The sequence below is a fragment of the Nannospalax galili genome, unplaced genomic scaffold, assembly GCF_000622305.1.
Source record: "Nannospalax galili isolate Female #2095 unplaced genomic scaffold, S.galili_v1.0 scaffold1579, whole genome shotgun sequence".
NCBI classification, from domain to species: domain Eukaryota; kingdom Metazoa; phylum Chordata; class Mammalia; order Rodentia; family Spalacidae; genus Nannospalax; species Nannospalax galili.
The window spans coordinates 361,324-379,624 of record NW_008342632.1 but is presented as its reverse complement, the minus strand read 5'-3'; the positions used below and the strand labels follow the sequence as shown (position 1 = coordinate 379,624).

General features: G+C 44.4%; 1 protein-coding gene across 1 annotated transcript in view; it reads left to right on the top strand.

The window, feature by feature from the left end:
- Npas3 (neuronal PAS domain protein 3) overlaps positions 1-18,301 on the top strand; it is a 655,449-nt gene that overhangs the window by 589,823 nt on the left and 47,325 nt on the right. The window lies entirely within an intron of this gene.

The following is an 18,301-nucleotide window of genomic DNA, read 5'->3' as shown; positions in this document are numbered from 1 at the left end:
TTTCCCCTTCGACTATAATAGACATTTTGGCTGGGTATAGTAATCTGGGTTGGCATCTGTGGTCATTTAAAACTGGGAATACTTTGGGCCAGGCTCCTCTGGCGTTCATAGTTTGCACTGAAAAGTCAGGTGTAATCCTAATGGGTTTTCCTTTATATGTGACTTCTTGCTTGTGTTTTGCAGCTTTCACTATTGTGTCTTTGATTTGTACGTTTAGTGTTTTTACTATGATATGCCATGGAGAGTTTCTTTTCCGGTCCTGTCTGTTTGGTGTTCTATATGCTTCTTGTATTTGTATGGGCATGTCTTTCTTTAATTTTGGGAAATTTTCTTCCATGATTCTGTTGAAGATCTGCTTCATGACATTATCTTGGGATTCTTCTCCTTCCTGTATGCCTATGATTCAAAAGTTTGGCATTTTTATGGTGTCACACAATTTCTGCATATTCCATTCTTGTGATTTCTTAAATTTTTCATAATCTTTGCTTGAGTGGTCTAGTTCGTCCACTTTGTCTTCCAGTTTTGATACTCTGTTTTCCATTTCGTTCATCCTATTGGTGAGGCTTTCTCCTGTTGTTTCTAATTGTCTTACTGAGTGTTTCACTTCCTTGTTCATTTCAGCCCGAATATTCTTCAATATTTCTAACTCTTTTCTGAATTCATTCAGAAGTTTACCCCTGTCTTCCTTCAGTTCTTTGATTTCTTTTTGTATTCTTTAAATTCACTGAATTCTTTTTATCATGTTTATAATTGTTCTTTTGAGTTCCATGTCCTGCATTATCTCTAGGGGGTTCTCATTGTACTCCTCTAGAGGACTGTTGATATTTGGTGGGGATATGTTATTTTGGTTTTTTATGTTACTATTTTTTCTCTGTGATTTTGACATGTGAATTACTTTTGTAGTTTCTGATTTTTGTGTGAGACTCAAGCCCTCACGTTTAGGTCTACTTCTTTTTGTGAACTTTATGTGTCTTTGTGGTTTATTTTGGGGGCATGAAAAGCTGGTTTGTCTAAGCTTCCGGTTTTCTCTTTTGATTTTATATTAGAGTGGCCAGATTGCTTTTGTCTTCAGGAGTTCCCACAGAGGCCCAAGTCAGATGAGGATCAGATGCTCTCAGGCGTTCTCCTAAGGTCTGGATCCCTCCAGTAAAGATTTTTGGCCTCAGGAATTTGGGGGTTGGACTGGCCTGGGAGCTTGGCCCAGGAAAGATGCTGATCTAGGGCAGCTGGTGGCCATGCCACCCAGAGATGCAAAGGAAGATGGGGGCAGGAGGCAGCCTCAAGGGACCCTGGGGACTGCACTGAGGAGCTGGGTTGGTCTGGATACAAAGGACCAGGAAGAGGAAAGGTCAGCCCAGGCATCCAGGAAACAGGCTGGGGGATGATGCAGGCCCAGGGAAGCAGAGGGAGATGAGGGCGGGGCCAGGCCCAGAAGCAGTGCCCCTGGGGACCAGAGAAGAAACTGAGTTGGTCTGGATGCAAAGGATCAGGAAGCAGTGGTGGTTCCCCAGGGGTCTGGGGCGCCAAGACAAGGAATGGGACAGGACCCAGGCTAGGAGGAGAAATGGGCGGGGAAGATGGGAGGGTGAGTGAGGCTTAGGGAGTCAAGGCGCAGAGGTCACAATTGACTTACCCGGGAGAGAGAGGCCTGAGGGCCAGAGCAAAATTATTTTTTTTAAATGACCTGAGAGGTAAAAAGTAAATATAAGGACAATTCATTATTTTTCAGGCCAAATACTTTAAAATGCTGAGGTACGTTAAAACATTGGCATTGTCCCAATGTTTCTGGCTCCCTAAAATAATCTCTTCGTCCAGTGACCTGAAAAAACAATTATTTAACTCTTTAAAAATATTAAGGACTTGAAGATGCGTTACTCAATTTGGTCCTTCTTACCTCAGAACCACTCTAGTGAACAGTGACTAAGTAAGCACAGAGCTGGGACATGAAGTGACCAAGGATTTGGACTTAATCCTGCAATCCTGGCACTTTGACTTTAAGCAAATGGTTTGACTCCTTTACCTGGTTTCCTGTCTTGTGAAATAGAGGTGCCACTGTGGAATAAAGCCAGAAAATACGTACCACACAGCCTGGCCAGTGGGTTTGTGGCACGTGTCCATACGTGAAGATTGTTTTTCACGGAACTCATTGCCAGCTTGAGTGAGTCCGGACTATTTAAAGCCTTAACTTCTAACCTCTGCATGCACACCTGTAGCCATGGAAAGTAGTAATTCATCAGTACTACTTCAGATTATCTGCTGGAGGTTCTATGAGCTGTGGAATAATAAATGATTTCTCCAGAATATAGAAAATGCATTTATTTCTGGGAAATTTCTCTTTGCTTTAGTGTCCTGAATATTGATTTGATTATAAGGGACAAAATATGACTGAAATACGTCATCTGTCCCTTTAACAAAAGAAGCACATACCAAGTGGTTTTCTTTGGAATTGATTTAGCGTCATGGCAAGACTAATATAGCCCCTTAATGTAAGAAATATAGTAGAGGCACAGCTAATTTTATGCTGTTGATCTCTGGAATAAATGTGACTTCTAGACTCTGAAGCCCACAAGGCTTCAGGTATGGTTAGCATCTCTGTATACCATAAATTGAGCCTGTACAGGAGGCAACTTCCACTATGGCTTAAACCCTGCTGAATCTCTGGAGGGCATTCTGTTGGCTCATTCCAAGAAGAGGAAAACAGCCAGAATCTTGGACATAACATTTTCTCAGGCATCACCTTCCTGGAGGCGATCTTTCCCATTGTTCTAAATGCCCTGCCAAATTCCAAGAATGACCTTGTGGCAAAATTCTTTGAGTAACAAGACTCTTATTTAAGTGGAAGACTAATCTATTAATCAGTTCTCGTTCTTCTGACTGGAAGCATATTCCAGGGAGAAGCCTTGGGGCTGTTGTATTGGTCCGTGCGTGCGTGCGTGCGTGTGTGTGTTTGATGTGAACTACCAGCAAGCAACAAATCCTCTAAGTTACTGTGGTGGAATCACCTTTCCACTCCTAGCTGGCAGCTGTCTACGGAAACACCCATGTAAACTGCTGCTTGACTCATCACCTCATGTCTACCTTCCTTTACCAAGAACTTCACCCTTATTTTTATTCTGGAATGCCTGCTGTCTTGAGATAGTCTTGTTGGTCTTACCTGTGTTCTACTGAGATTTCTACCCAAGAATCACTTCTTTTCCTCCAAATCAAAGTATCTCAGGTATCTGCTCTGCAGCCTATCGGCCGCTGCTGACCTTGGTGGCTTGTAACTAACTCTCTGCCGTACTGAATGCAACCTGGTACTGTTGTATATATCTATTTGCATATAGTTTTTTCTCTCTACTAAATCCAAGTTCCTAAAATGATATTAGGTGGACAATAAAAATTAAATAAACATTTTTTAAGAAAGAATGAGTTTATAAATAATGTACATGTTTTGTACTAACTGGGTCAGAGTTCCAGTTCTTCAGAAAGGACTTAGAGATAAGAATATATATCCAATAAAGTCCTATAACTTTTTAACTTTCCAGACTGTGGTGATAGTATCAATTGAAGTTTTCTTTTGCTAGTGGTTGCCACATTCTATAACATGCATTTTCATGCTGTCTGTCATACACAGTTGTTTAACATGCATTTAACTTGTACCCCACTTGTGCCCGATTCTTATGGCTAGAACTCTAGAATCACAATCAAGAGACACTTGATTATTACTCGGTGGTTCTGAATACATTAACATTCCTCAACAGCCCTTACCAAATGCAGAAGTCATGAAAACAGTAGCCTGAGAGGGGCATGGCTGATGGACGAGTCAGAAAACTCCACATCACCAGCAGCACTTTGCCAGTGCAGTGTTAGACAAACACCCTAATTTTTCTGGCTTTCTTGTTCTTTTTTTCAAATATTTTATTTATTTTTATTTTATTTTATGTGCATGAGTGTTCTGCCTGCTTGTATGTAAGTACACCCATGCCGTGCAATGCCCACAGAGGTCAGAAGAGGATGTCAGGTCTCCTGGAACTGGAGTTGCAGATGGTTTTTGGCCACCATGTGCATGCTGGGATCAAATGTGGGTCCTCTGGAAGAGCAGCCAGTGCTCTTATCCACTGAGCCATCTCTCCAGCTCCTGGACTTCTGGTTCTTTAATTTAAAAAAAGTAAACAATAGAATTCAGCTTCCATGCTCACTGGTCACTGGTGGTTGAGACTGTGTCTCCTGCCCCACTCCGCATTAGAGATAGAACCCCCTTTTGGACACCCTGAATAGAATAGAAGACGCCTTGCCAGGAGTAGCCCAGATTTCTGGAGAGCTAAAATCTAATTCACTAAGAATCTGCCACATTGCCTTGTAGCCAGAGGTTTTTTAAGAACCAAAAATACTCCAGAACTTTAACCAAATCAATACTTCAGGGAGCAGGAAAAGTTCTGAGAGGTTTTATAACTCTTAAGAGTGACTCAGTGAACTTCATGTGCCTCATCCTCAGAGGGGTGGGGATCGGGCCGAAATGCCTGACTCTGGGGAAGCAACTTTGACCCTAAACTGAAGACAGAGTAAAACGGTGATTTGACGGAGAGACTCTTGCCTTATCCCACGAGCAGTGGCAAGTGTGGTCACTCACTTCAACATGGTACACACTCAACTTTGCCTTTATGCAGGTAGCACCCACACAACAGCATGCTCTTAGTAGCCTTCTCTCTTCCCCTCGAATCCTTTGAAATTGGCTAACTGATGAATACCTGTGCCACTACTGGCGGAAATGATTTTAAGCTTCAGTTGAAAGGACCTGAAACTTTAAGTCTACCTGGAATAACCCTACAAGCATTGAGTCATGAAAAAGATGCTTTGTAACAATGAGTAGAATTAACAATATAATTGTGTTTAGCTCCTTAAAGAAAGACATCATGGAAAGAGAGAACATTGATAGTCTTGACTACATATGAATTACTCTGTTTCTGTGAAATACATCTTTTCTCTCATTTCAGTGGAAAGATCTAGAAGGGGATACAATTTGCCCAAGCCCCCATAGTGGCCAGATCCCCACACCTGGATGTAACAGAAGAGTGTTAAATTCTGTGAGTCTGAGCTCTAAGACACAAAAGTAGTGGTCCCTGGCGCCTTCCAATCCTCGGGCATCCAGAAAGCATTAGTTCTACCATGTTGAAAATAGAACCCGAACGTACACATGGATAGACAGAAGGTGCTCACTGGATGAAGGAGGGGGGGTGACTTCGACTGGGTTAGGGTTAGGGTTAGACTGCTGAAGTCTACAGAGGTCCCTTGTCCAGTGGTTCCCCACTCCACACACACACACAGCTGTTCTCTACTTTGAGAAATCTCATTGGAAGTGAGCCTGTGGCATGGTTTAGCCTTGAGAGAATCCTCTCCCTTTTTCCATTTATGGAGCACACCTCCTAATCATGCCATCCATCCCTAAAAACTTTTAAGGCATAGTACTCTAGTAGAGAAATTCGTGGGCACCTGCTTTCGATTTATTCCTGCTTAGAAGAATTTTCACACAGTGTGATATGGCAGAGACGCTGTTCAAAGTATCAAATAATTATGCCCAGTTATGAAGGAATATGTTGGATGATCTCAGCTATTCCTTCTTTTTTAATACAGCATTATTAGTAATCTGTCATTCTAATGAGAATAATTCCCTTTTGGCATCAAGGAGGTAAGAAGAAATCATCACTGATATCAAAAATGAGGTAGAAGTCAGCAGTGCTGTTTCACTAACAGTAAAGGCACAGCTTGGTTAGTCTTCAGGCCTTGAAAGCTGAGCAAGGCCCAGGCTGACCCTAGAGCTTATCTTCTTCAGTTCTTTCCAGATTGGTATGAAAGAACTACAGCTCTAGTTTCAGAATGTAGTCTCCCCACCAACGCTTTGCATGTATGTACTGGAAACTTTAGGAAATAAGCTTTATCCATTTGTAAGAACCAGAGAACAAAGAAGAAACCCAGTGTAACTAAGAATGATCTATAATCTTCATCCTTCAACATCACCTTGTGTGCAAAGTATTTAGTGATTGATTTTGCGCAGTCATGTAGTCAATACTGATTGTGTACTTGTGTGTATTACACACTGTACTGGATGCTAGAAAGACAAAGATGTATAAAAGCAAGTCCTTGGTCCAGAGAGCAGAGTCTAGACCTAGGCAGGTACATAAAGAAAGGATTATGAGCACATGTGATATGTGCTACGGTAGAAATGTGTTCAAGGACAATAGGATGAAGTAGGTAGAGGAAGAGGAGCCTCAAAGAGCATCATTTTAGGTCTCAATGGACAGGGTCACCCCATGGAGACGTTAGACAGGAGAATTCAACACAGAAGGGTGGTGCCTGCAAAGAGGTGCTCCGGGGAGTGAAGACGGCTTAACAGACTTGGCAAAGTCAAACAGGAGTAGAAGCCTTTGTTTTGCACAGTTCCATGTGCAATGTTCAGAGTAACAAGGACAGAAGTTAGGAGTGCCTCGTGTTCACAAAATGTCTCAGATTCGTTATTTTAACAAGGAACCCGTAAAGGATGAAACAAGAGAGTAAGTTTGTAGACTTTGGTAAGTCACTGGGAAATTCCTGTTTATTGGTCCTTTTGTGACCCTACCAGTAGGAATGCAGGAATTTTTCTAGCCCTCAAATTGCTCATCTAAATAGAAATTAGGAGAGGAGGAGTCTGATCTTCCTGGAGTCAAGGGGGAACCAAGCAAGCGAAATCCTTACGCCCTGATACCTTACATTGCAAAATGAATCAAAGTAGTCAGTAAAAGCCGGACCGAGCCACCTGACTGCTTGTTCTATACACACTGGGGGTCTGGGTTTTCAGAAATGCCCACAGTTTAAAGATGATGACTTCTTTCTTATTAGGAAAATTACTTGTTTAGCAAGTCAGTTACTTCTGATTCTCATTGGCTATTCAGCCCTTAGTACTAACTACTTCTTTGTAAACTGCATTAGCTGACACCCAGTCCCTTTGTTCCAGTGAAATCTGGACCTGTCACATCAGTGACAACTCACCTGCAATTAAACAACTGCTCTCAAGTGAAAAGTGCACTGATAACATAAAATAAGTGTTTTATGACTGCAAATATTCAAAATTATTAGTTTTAAAAGAAAATATATGGTTACAATATGAGCAAATTTCCTCCCTTTCTCTCTCTCTCTCTAATCCAGAAAATATATTTATCTTTTCCTGGATTCTAGAGCCACTTTTTTTTCAGGTAGGGTTTCACAGTGTAGAGCACAGTAGCCTTAAACCCATGATCCTCCTGCCTCAGCTTTTCCAGAGCTGGGATCGTTAGTATGCACTACTATGCCAGGCATCCCATTAAAAATAATGATAAACTTTAAGGGGTTGTTTGGAAGTGCTCCCTGTGTTTGCATGTCTCCATGGACTTTATCTTCCTGTCAAACATAAGACCGCAGTACGTCCCATTGCATGCATCAACTGAGTTGCTTTTTATCTGCTTGATTTTATTTTTCTCAAACAACTTTTTCTTCTCCAGATAATCAATGCTCTAAATTGCCTGTAAATGCCTGTTACTCCCATCACCACAAAGTTGATCGGCCCCAGAGTACACTCCCCAACAGTGCAAGTGTCACTAAGAGGAGATCTTTTAAGTGGAAGTCAGCTTTCAGGATTGGAGAGGAAAATACATACCCAGTTGGCTCTTGACTCCTTTTCATTGCCATATGCAGAGGCTGGAAAGATGAACTGGACACAGATGAGTTTGGGTGTATGTAGTTTTTTGTATGTTCAAAAACTGCACAGAGCTGATACACAAGTGTTATGTGTTGTTTTCACTCACATGACAGACATACACATTCATAAATTGTGATACGGTTGTAAGAAACCGACTTTGATGGGACCAAACTCACAGCCGAGCTTTTGATCACTGGAGCAGTCACAGTGGAACTTTATGCTAACAATTTATCAGCCCTTCTCAGTCAAGGAAAATTGTTTTTGGTGCTTGCCTATTAGCAATCACATGCATAATATGAAATTGAGTTTGGGGGAAGATGGCCTACCATCTGTCTTTCTGATTTTTTTTCAACATTTCAAGCTCAAGTTCAACCCTCTGTGTCAGACTGCTGCAAAGTAAGATTTGCCCGTAAGGCCAGAGACTGATACACTCTTCTAACTTGCAGTTTTAAAAAGGCAAATCATTGATAATCTGTGAATTATCTGTTGAGTGTAGTTCAAATTCTGCCTGCTTCTAAATGCCAACTTGGGTCTGGCTAGTTCTTCATGAAGGACAGTTTGTTAGCATGCTTTGAGGAGTGTTAACAACGCTTTTGTAAAAATAGAAATTTCCAGAGAAAGTGGAATATAACAGACATTAGAAAAACGGAGCTCTGCCAGACTGGTATGAACAAAGGAGATGTGTATAATTTCCCTTCCAAATTCCAGTATGCTGAGATTTTTTTATCAATAATTTCTGTCTGCAACAGTACCTGCCTCAGGGACCATCAGCCCTGATGCCGTCAGGCTCATACGTCTCTAAATACGCTTAAGATGATTCTGTTAAATCGATTTTTTTTTAAAGTACAGTCCATGATGTAGAAAGATTGCTTAGAAGAGCATTCCCAACCCCTTCATGTGTAACTGCACTGGTGTGGCAGGGCATTTATTATGCTATAAATTCCATCACAGATTTTGGCCAGTTCAGATTGATTCTGCAGCAACTGTAAGTAATGAACCTTCTGGAGCTGGGGTGGGGGTGGGAGGGAGGAGTAGCCAATATCTCATGGCTGTGGAAATACAAATCATAGAGTTCATTTAGTTATAGCTTTTATCAGATCATGCAGCCAGTAGCCTACAAAGCAGGGAAATGTATATCCAGAAACAGCTACAGGTCCTTGATGTGGGTTTAGCAACTGTGACAGGCAGACACGATGACACTACTTCTTGGGGAAAAGAAATGATTTATTGTCCCTTCCCAAAGTTGTTCCTTCTCATCTCCATTTCTCGGCCACTGTCAGTGAGGTCAGATGTCCCTGCAACAAAAGTAGTAAAGTATGGAGCGTTCCCTTCCCAGGTGCTAGCATCTGGGTCTTAAATGGCTGCCAACGGCCGGCCAATGTGTTCAAGGCTTAGTCCTGAGGGTAACACTATTGGGAAGTAGCTGAACCTTTAAAAGGTAGGCCTAATGGGAGACTTTTAGGTTCTTGGAGGCATGCCGTTGTGGGATCTTGGCCACCTCCTCACTCTTTCTTTTATCTCCTATGACGCACTCCAGCCAGGATGTGCCACCAATAAGCTCAAAGCCACAGGGTCAACCAGTTATATACCAGAACCTCTAGAACTGTGAGCCAAAATAAACTTGTCTGTTCTAAGCTGAGAATCGCAGATATGTGCTCAGTGATAGAAAGCTGACCAACTCTTCCGAGAAGCTTGGACTCTCTTAGCAGTAATCCCCATGCCCAAGGTGGATGGACTCTCAGCCCAGAAGAGTTTCCCAAGGAGCTGAGGTAAACCAGCCCTCTGTTCAGACATTTATGGAGAGGAACACCTGATGCCTGTTTAGAAAATGAGAGGACCAGTAGGTGAAATACTGACTCAGAGGCACCTAGGGTGAAAGAATTGGGTGAACCTGCAGAGCCGAGCAGATGAGCACTGTGGGAGCGGCACTGGCCGACTCCAGCTTCTCCTTCTGTTCCTTAACCTGGGTGCGGAGGAGGCGGCAGGGTGGAGGATCGGCTCGGTGCGCTTTGGCTCGCGGACACCAGAGCACCGTGGTAGTCTTTACAGCAAAGGGAAGAGAAAAACACGGGAAAAGATGCCACGAAAGCCGTCCTCCACCTACCAGATCAGAATGGACTCAGTCCCTCTGGCCCTGTTCCCTGTTCCACTGAATTTTCAAAAGGACAGAGAGATGCGAATACATAGTCCATTTTCCAGAACGAGCATAGTCACTGTCCTTGTGTCACCGCTCACTCTTCTAGGAGCGTTCCACTTCTCTCCTTACCCTTCTATGACATCACAAAATTAAGAGTTGAAAGAGCGCTAGGTGTTTTATCTGACTGTTGTGACGTAGGGCTGACAGCGGGAGCCACTGGGGGCCTCTTTGAAGCGTGCACATTTCTCACCGAGGTAACTGCCACGTAGCATCACCAAGTCAGCCAAATGGGGAAGCTGTCGTCCATGGTAGGACAGTCACTGGACCACACTGGAGGGGCACCAGGTCCAGCGCAGAATGTTCTCAAGTTACTCACAGCGCTACTGGAGCTCAGGAGCGGGTCTCCCTCCCTAGCTCCTCTGGATTTGGCTCGCAGCGTACAGCACAATGGAGAAGGCAAGTGATGTGACAGTGGAAAGAGCCACAAGGTCTTGCTTGAATCCTCCTGTGCAAGCAAAAATGATGAGTTTTGAAAGATTCTAATTTCAGATCCATTCATAGAGAATGACTTGCTTCACACTGAGCCTTGGGGCTCTACTATGCCACAGCACATGGGCCACCTCCAGTTCAGTTCAGTATGTTACTCCCCGTGATCTCATTGAAATTTGAACATGTCATTTAGAAAATTAGAATTATTAAGAGAACCGAAATACTGGGGACCATCCCAAACCCTGTGGGTTATCTTCTAAGGGTCAGGGCAGAGATATAAAGTCTGCCGATGGACGAGAGGCTTGGTTATGTATCTTTCTGAAATAACTAGGCAATTCCGTAGGCATATTTATGACCAATTAAGACTATCGCAGGGTCACTTGGTGAGTTGCATAAAAATTGACCATTAATTGAGTAGTAAAATATTTGTACCAAAGTTAATTCACACGTATCACTGGAACCTGTGCTCTAATGCTGAAAGCCATGTGAATATCAACTGTTCTACCTCAATAGAACTACCACAGAAATTAGTACAGAGTATCTCCAGAAAGTTGAAATTAATGATCACTATACATATTTATAAGTAATTCTTGTGTGTATATTGGATAATATAATAAATAAGCTTGCCAATGTCACCTTGGATGACTTGATATATATATATATATATCAAGTCATATATAAATATAGGGAGACCTTGTTTTGATCCTAGTTTCTCCTGATATATATTTAACCTTAGAGATTCAGCCTGCCTCTATTGAAAAGGAATAATAGTTCCTCTTCTTGATTATCATACAGTTGTTATGATATTAACATAAGATATTATATTCTATGAACTCTTAAGTGACTGGTGTGACTACCCAATATTATCTTTATTGGGTTATAACTGTAAAGACCTAGGATTTTCACATTTTGGGGAGATTTTGGCTTACCATATGTTTATCACTAGAAACTGATCTCTTCATTATGTTTCTGGTCTTGGAGCATTTTGTGTGTGTGTGTATGTGAAGAATGGTTATTGATAAAAGTTTTCTGAGCCGAGCATGGTGGCACATGCCTTTAATCCCAGCACGTGGGAGGCAGAGGCAGGCAGATCTCTGTGAGTTCAAGGCCAGCCTGGTCTACATAATGAGTTCCAGGCCAGCTGGGGCTACAGGGAGACTCTGTCTCAAAAAGACAAAAGAAAAGCTTTCAGATTACCCTTATCTGAAGAGAACAAAGGTGGAAAGTCTGTTGACAAAACAAAAGGAAGAAGATAAACAGACTTTACTACCATGGCTGTGCCCCACAGCAGAGCCAGTGGGTGCTCAGGGTAAAAGATTATGCAGAAGTGGCCATGAGTTAAGGTAGATATGACTAAACCACGCCGCAGACCTAGTGGATACCGTGAACGCTTTAGGACTCCCTCCATTCTTGTCTACTTTTGTTATAAATTAGCTAGCTCCTTATAAAGAGTGCCTGTCTGTTGTTATATTATCCAACCTCTAATTTTATATTTTATTAGAGATTGAAACCTGTGCGTACTCCTCTTTGTACTTGACTTGAGATGATGTCATCAGTTACTACCATCTTTAATTAGTACAATGGAGACAGTGGGTGCCTAGAAGTAGAAATGGCAACAGAATTCCCTTCAGTGCCCAAAGTGAGCCGTGCTGCTATGTAGTCCATACCCTGGTATTTTCTGCAGTTGTACTAGTGTGGTTTTTTAAAGTACTCAGTTGTGTTCAAAGAATAACAAACTGCCAAGAAAAGTCCTATTAATATAAATTTTTAAAGAGAAATCCATATAGAAAGAGTTCTGAAAAGGAAGGCTGAACCATTTGAGACTACCCAGATGGATCATGCTTGGCAGGAGACACAGGGTAGACTGTGAGAAGGAGTACTAAACCGGAGAAATGTCAGAACCACAGTAATGCTGTGCAGTCACAACCGAACACCTCATCTCTGAGCCTCCAGTCCTTATGTCTAGAATGGGGGTCCGAATATCCGCTCCACCTGCCTCAGAGGCAGTTGCAAGAACCCAAAGAAATAAAATTAAGAACTTGCAAATTCTCCTGCATAGATGGAATCCAAGCGTCTCAGCAGTCACCCTCCTGCAGTCTTGAGCTTGTAAGTAGACAGAGAAATCAGACACATTCTGTGTCTCAAGAAAGGAAGAATCTCAGAGACACAAAGAGAAAACAGTCCCTGACAGATGGTGGCGTTGACTGGGTGGCAGAATCACAGCAGGACTGCAGTGTCAGATGGCGCTGTGGGCTCCAGCGAACAAGGGAAAGAGATTTGATACAAACTTGAGGACACGTTATTTCTGGCAAGGCAAGGCAGCCCTGGTGTGACAGGAGGTTTGTACAGAGGGTTGGAGAAGGTAGACATGGACAGGTTCAGGAGGTTCTGATCAACGCATTGGAGTCGGGGGACGAAAGCCATGGAAGACGAACAGGTTATGAAGTTTGGGGGCTCAACTGTCAGAAGTCTTTCATGACACGCTAAGTGATCTGAATAACATCCCAAAAGTGATCAGGATCTTCTCTCAGCGAGCCTGTCGATAATACTTGATGCTATGTGGTGCTATAGTGTTACAGAAATGTTCAATCTACTGCTTTGTTTGATTCTTTTGGCAGTTCTGTAGGGTAGAGACAGAAGGGTTAGCACTGTGAAACTGAGGCTCAGAGAGATCACATGGTTGCTCCAACCTCACAGTAATGAGGGGGACCATATCATGTGTGTCCTGCTTGGCTTAGTGGAAAAATACTCTAGAAAGGATAAAACTAGTAGCAACATGAAAGCTCATCATGGTGAAGATAAAAGGCTAGAAATGAGGGGATGACTCAGTGGTAGTTACACACTGCCTGTGCAGGGCCCTGAGTCCAACCCCCACCACCAAGAAGAAAAAAATAATGGTAGTGAGAGACTAGTTAGGAACCAGTTCAACAACAGATCCAGATTTGAGATTTCAGTTTCAGTAGTCTGTGTTGAAATGAGGGTACTTGGAATGAGTGTGATGTCCGAAATGAGACCTGGGTTTTGTTTGGCTAATGTCTTTTAAAGCCTTTGACATGGAATTCTTCTCCTGTTTCTATGCCCATCATTTCTAGGTTTGGTCTTTTCCTGGTTCCCCGAAGTTTCTGTATATTTCATTCATGAAGTTTTTTAATTTACCATTTTCTTTGAATGATCCAGTTCCTCTACTTTGCCTTCAAGTTCTGGTCTTCTGTCATCTACATGATCCATTTTGTGGGTCAGGGTTTACACTGAGCTTCTTATCGGACTCACTGAATTTATTTCAGTTTTAGGGTTTCCTTCCTATGTCTGTCTCCTTACAGAATTAGATTTTCCTATCCCGATGTCTTCCCTCCGCCACATGATACCTAGTCGTAGTTGTCAACTTGAAACAATTCAGAATAACCTCGGAAGGGCGTCTCATTGGGAAGTCACGGAGATCAGGTTGGCCTGTGTGCACGCCTGTGGGAAACTGTCTTCATTGCTTCAGCTGATGTGGGGAAACAGCCAGAAAGTGGGTGGCACCATTTCCTGGTTTGGGGCCCTGGACTGTATGAGAGTGGAGAAATCTTGCTGAGTCCCAGGCATGCGTGCCTCCATTTCTTGACTGTGCATGTGACGTGACCACCTCTCTCAAGCTCCTGTCACTGTATTGCCGCACAGGGATGGACTGTAACCTGGAGCTGTTTGCTAGGGTTCACCCTTTCTTGCCTAATTTGCTTGTTGTCATGGAATTTTATCACAGAAGCAGACACTGAGGAAGTGGACTATTGTGATAAGACTGACTGCTGTGTGGCTTTTTATGGAACTATTTCACTGGAGGAGTGTGGAAGTGTTTGTTTGGCATGTCGGGATGGAAAAGATACTGATTGCTGGAAACAGCTTAGTGGGCTGTTCTGCTGGAACTTGGAAGCAGGGATGCTGCGGGGAGTCAGGAAAGTGGGGGCCAGACTCGTGAGGTTTCAGAGGGGCACAAGGACTGGGCTGGGGCCATTTTTGTGGTATTTTGGCCAAGGATCTAGCTTCATTCTGCCTGTGTCCCGAGAACCTGTGGGAAGTTGAACTGAGAGATGATAGCCTGGTTTGTTTGACACAGGAACTTCCAAACTGAAGAGCACTCAGGCTGCCTCTGAGAAAGCATCTGTGTTAGAGAGATCAACACCACAGAGGGGAACACTCCTGGGCTGCACTGGGACATTAGGAAGGGTGTCCTAAGGGCAAGCCCCCATCCCGTGGAGGCTCCATCTTGTGCGGAATCCTAAGCTAAAGGGATTCCCTGCTCTTCAAAAGCAACCCCATAGGAAAGTGTCCCTCGGGATCAGCACACAGAAGTTGATCTAGCTATAGGCCATGGGGCGGGGCCAGGCAGCATCTCAAGTTGGCAACAGAACTTGGCATTGTAAGCCCTGTCCACGTGTACTATATTTGAAGGCATTAAAGATGAAAGGTTGAGAGGGTCACAAGAAGCAACTGAAGCCGGTCCGATGTGGCAGGGCCAACGTCCCTGCAGAGAGGCCTGAAGAGGCCATTGTGTAAAGCTGTAAAAGTGAAGCCTTAACTGCAACGATACCAGGACAGTAGGACATCGACCAAGGAGGGCTGCACGCGTGAAGCAGGGCCAGCATAAGCAGAAGATGGGAGCTGTGTGTGCCACAGGTGGCCGAGCTGGAAGCTGTGACCAGCTAAGCCCCCTGGAGCCCGGACTGTACATTATGAGCTAAACATGAGAGTTCAGGGGCAAGACAGGAGTAGGCGATTGTGACTGTAAGTGATGTCTGTGTGTCAGGTTGACAAGGGGTGAGGTTGTGATGGTTTTAATCGTTAACTTGAGACAACCTAGACTCACGTGGGAAGCGAGTCTTAATGAGGGGTTTCCTAGATCAGATTGGCCTATGGGCATGGCTGTGAGGGAGTCTTTTCTTAATTTGGTAATTGAGATGGGAATACGCACTCTGAATGTAGTACGTTGTCCTAGTTTGTCTCTCCACTGCTGTGACAAAACACTCTGACCAATACCAACTAGGGGAGGAGAGGGTTTATTTATCTTATATTTCCAGGGTCACAGTTCATCAGGGAGCCCAAGGTAGGAACTCAGGGCAGGAACCTGGAGGCAGGAGCTGGAGCACAGGCCATGGAGGAACTCTGCTTACTGGCTTGCTCCCCTGGCCCCTGCTCAGCCTGCTTTTTAATACAACACAGGCCCGCCTGCCCAGGGGTGGCACCACCCACAGTGGGCTGGGCCCTCCCACATCACTTAACAAGAAGGTGCCCCACAGATATGACCACAGAACAGTCCAATGAAGGTAATTTCCCCCGTCGAGGCTCCCTCCACCCAGGTGTGTCAAGTTGACACTAAAGCTATCCAGCACAATTGACCCCTTGTCAACTTGACACACAAACAAGTCACTATTAATCATAACCTTTCCAATTCTTGTCCCCAAGATACAATGTTAACATTAATATCACAACATATGATACTACAACCTTAAAAACTCCATGGTCCTTAAAAATCCAAACACTTAAAAGTCCATAGTCTCTTAACTGTGGGTGGGCTTCTGTAAAATCCAAAACAAGTATGGCTTATTTCAAAGGAATAAGATTTCAAAGAATTGGGCACAACTAAGCAAAGCCAAAGTCCAGCAAAGTAGCTCAAGGCTGGACATCTGGGATTCATCCACGATCCTCTGGGCTCCAAAGGGTTCTGGCAGCTCCACTGCTCTGACTCTGCCGTCCACAGCAGACTGAGCTCGTCTCACAGACCCAGGCCAGCTCCATTCCACACTTACTGCTGTCCTTGGTGGTCGTCCCATGGTCCCGACATCTCCAAAAAGCTGGGTCTCCAATAAAACTGAGGCAACACCTTCACCAATGGCCTCTTCTTGCCTCTCGGGGTGCAAAGCCTCAGTTTCTCTCCATGACCCCTTCAATTCTGGGGTCTTTGCTGTAACTGAAGCGGCACTTTCACCTCTGGCCTTTCCTGGCCTCTCAGAGTGCCAAGCTTCAGCTGCTCTCTATGACCCCTTCACGCTTTCAACACCAGAACCATGCAGGAGACTCTTACACATTACCAAGTCCTGCTTCCAGCTTGAAATAGAGGTGCAGGTCCCCTCTGTGTGCTGATGCTGAGGAAATACCTCCCAGAAGATTCCACCACAGTGATGCTGGTCTCTTGTTACTTACAGCTGATTTTTCAGCCCCAGCTAACCAGCATCAATTGTCCCAGTAAAGCAAAGGTTTTGCTTCAGGTTCTGGTCTCTTCTTAATCACAGCTGATTCTTCAGCCCCAGCTGAGCAGAACCCACAGATTCTCAATCCAAAATCTCACACGAACAGCCCTGATAGTCTCCGCTTCCCTTTGAAGCTTCACAAGCCAGGCCTCCATTGTTCACAACTCTTTCAGCATAACTTTTCCAAGCTCCACAGCAACAAACTCTAAGCAGTCAAATGCTTTTCCAGCCCAAAGTTCCAAACACTTCCACAGTCCTCCAATGTCAGGTCTGTCACAGCAGTACCCCACTCCTGGTACCAGTTTCTGTCCTAGTTTGTCTCTCCATTGTTTTGACAAAACACTCTGACCACTACCAACTTGGGGAGGAAGGGGTTTATTAAGCTTACATCGCCCAGGTCACAGTTCATCCAGGATCCCAAGGAAGGATCTCAGGGCAGGAACCTGGAGGCAGGAGCTGGAGCACAGGCCATGGAGGATCACTGCTTACTGACCTCCTCCCCTGGCCCCTGCTCAGCCTGTTTTCTTATGCAACACAGGCCTACCTGCCCAGGGATGGCACCACCCACAGTGGATTGGGCCCTCCCACATCACTCAACAATCAAGAAGATGCCCCTCAGACATGGCCACAGGTGAGGTCTATGGAGGGAATTCCCCAGTTGAGGCTCCCTCAACCCAGGTGTGTCAGGTTGAGATGAAAGCGCCCAGCACACATGAATAGAGAATGGTCTGAGCACGGGAACTATGCCTGTATTCATCCTTTCCTTCTGCTCTTGCGTGTGGCTGGGACTAACTGCTTTGGTGTCCTGCCTCGATTGTCCCAGAATGATGGACTGCAAGCTGGAGAAGCCCTTTCTCCCTTAAAGTTGTTTTTGTCAGGGTGTTTTATCATAGGAATAGAAATGACTAAAACTGTTACCAAAAATAAAGATGTTCCAGGTTCCAGCCGTGAACACTAGTCGCACCCTCACAAGGTCAGGTTCTTGGCCATGATTTTTACTCACCCGACCTTTCTGTCGTGGGTTACTCTTGAGGTAGGCAGAGACAGATGGACTGTGGCTCCTTAGTAACTATGATAGGCTCAGTGTCTAGCACAGAGGACCACCTCATGCAGGGGAAATACTAGCTTGATGGAATTCATGCAAGCCTTCAGAGCTCGCTCCCTAACCCTGGGATCAAACCATATAATCCTTGCTTCAGAATGCTTCAGTGTTTCCCTTCCTGCCTGTAAAGCAAAGTCGCACTGCGCTCGTCCAACAGTCATCGCTCCGTGACATAGCCAGCTCTGCATACCCCAGCATTGCCCACCCTCGCCACTCTGGTCCAGACACTCCTCTGAGTCCTGAGCACAAAATGCCCTTCTGCTCCGTGGTTTTGCTTATAACTAGTTCTCCAACCTAAGTGCCTGTCCATCCCAGTCACCCATAAAAACCCATGCCAACGCTCCACGGGAGCCCCACCACTGTGCCTGTGAGGGGCCAGTTCTCGTCTCCTGCACCTGCTCTACCTGTGCCATAGGTCTCACCCAGAGTTTACCTAACAGGTTCATCTCCTGGACAATCTGTCACAATAGGGCCCAGCAGAGTGGCGGCCCCTGGTAAAGGTTCAGATGAAGGAGAAGAAAGAAAGGTGGCTACAGAGCTATTTAGAAATACATCTATGGGTTTAATTTTCAAGTTCTCTTGTACAATTGACCCCTTTTCAAAAAATTTCAAAGTAAAAACTAAAAATCACTTAAACTCTGTGTTTATACAAAGGGACT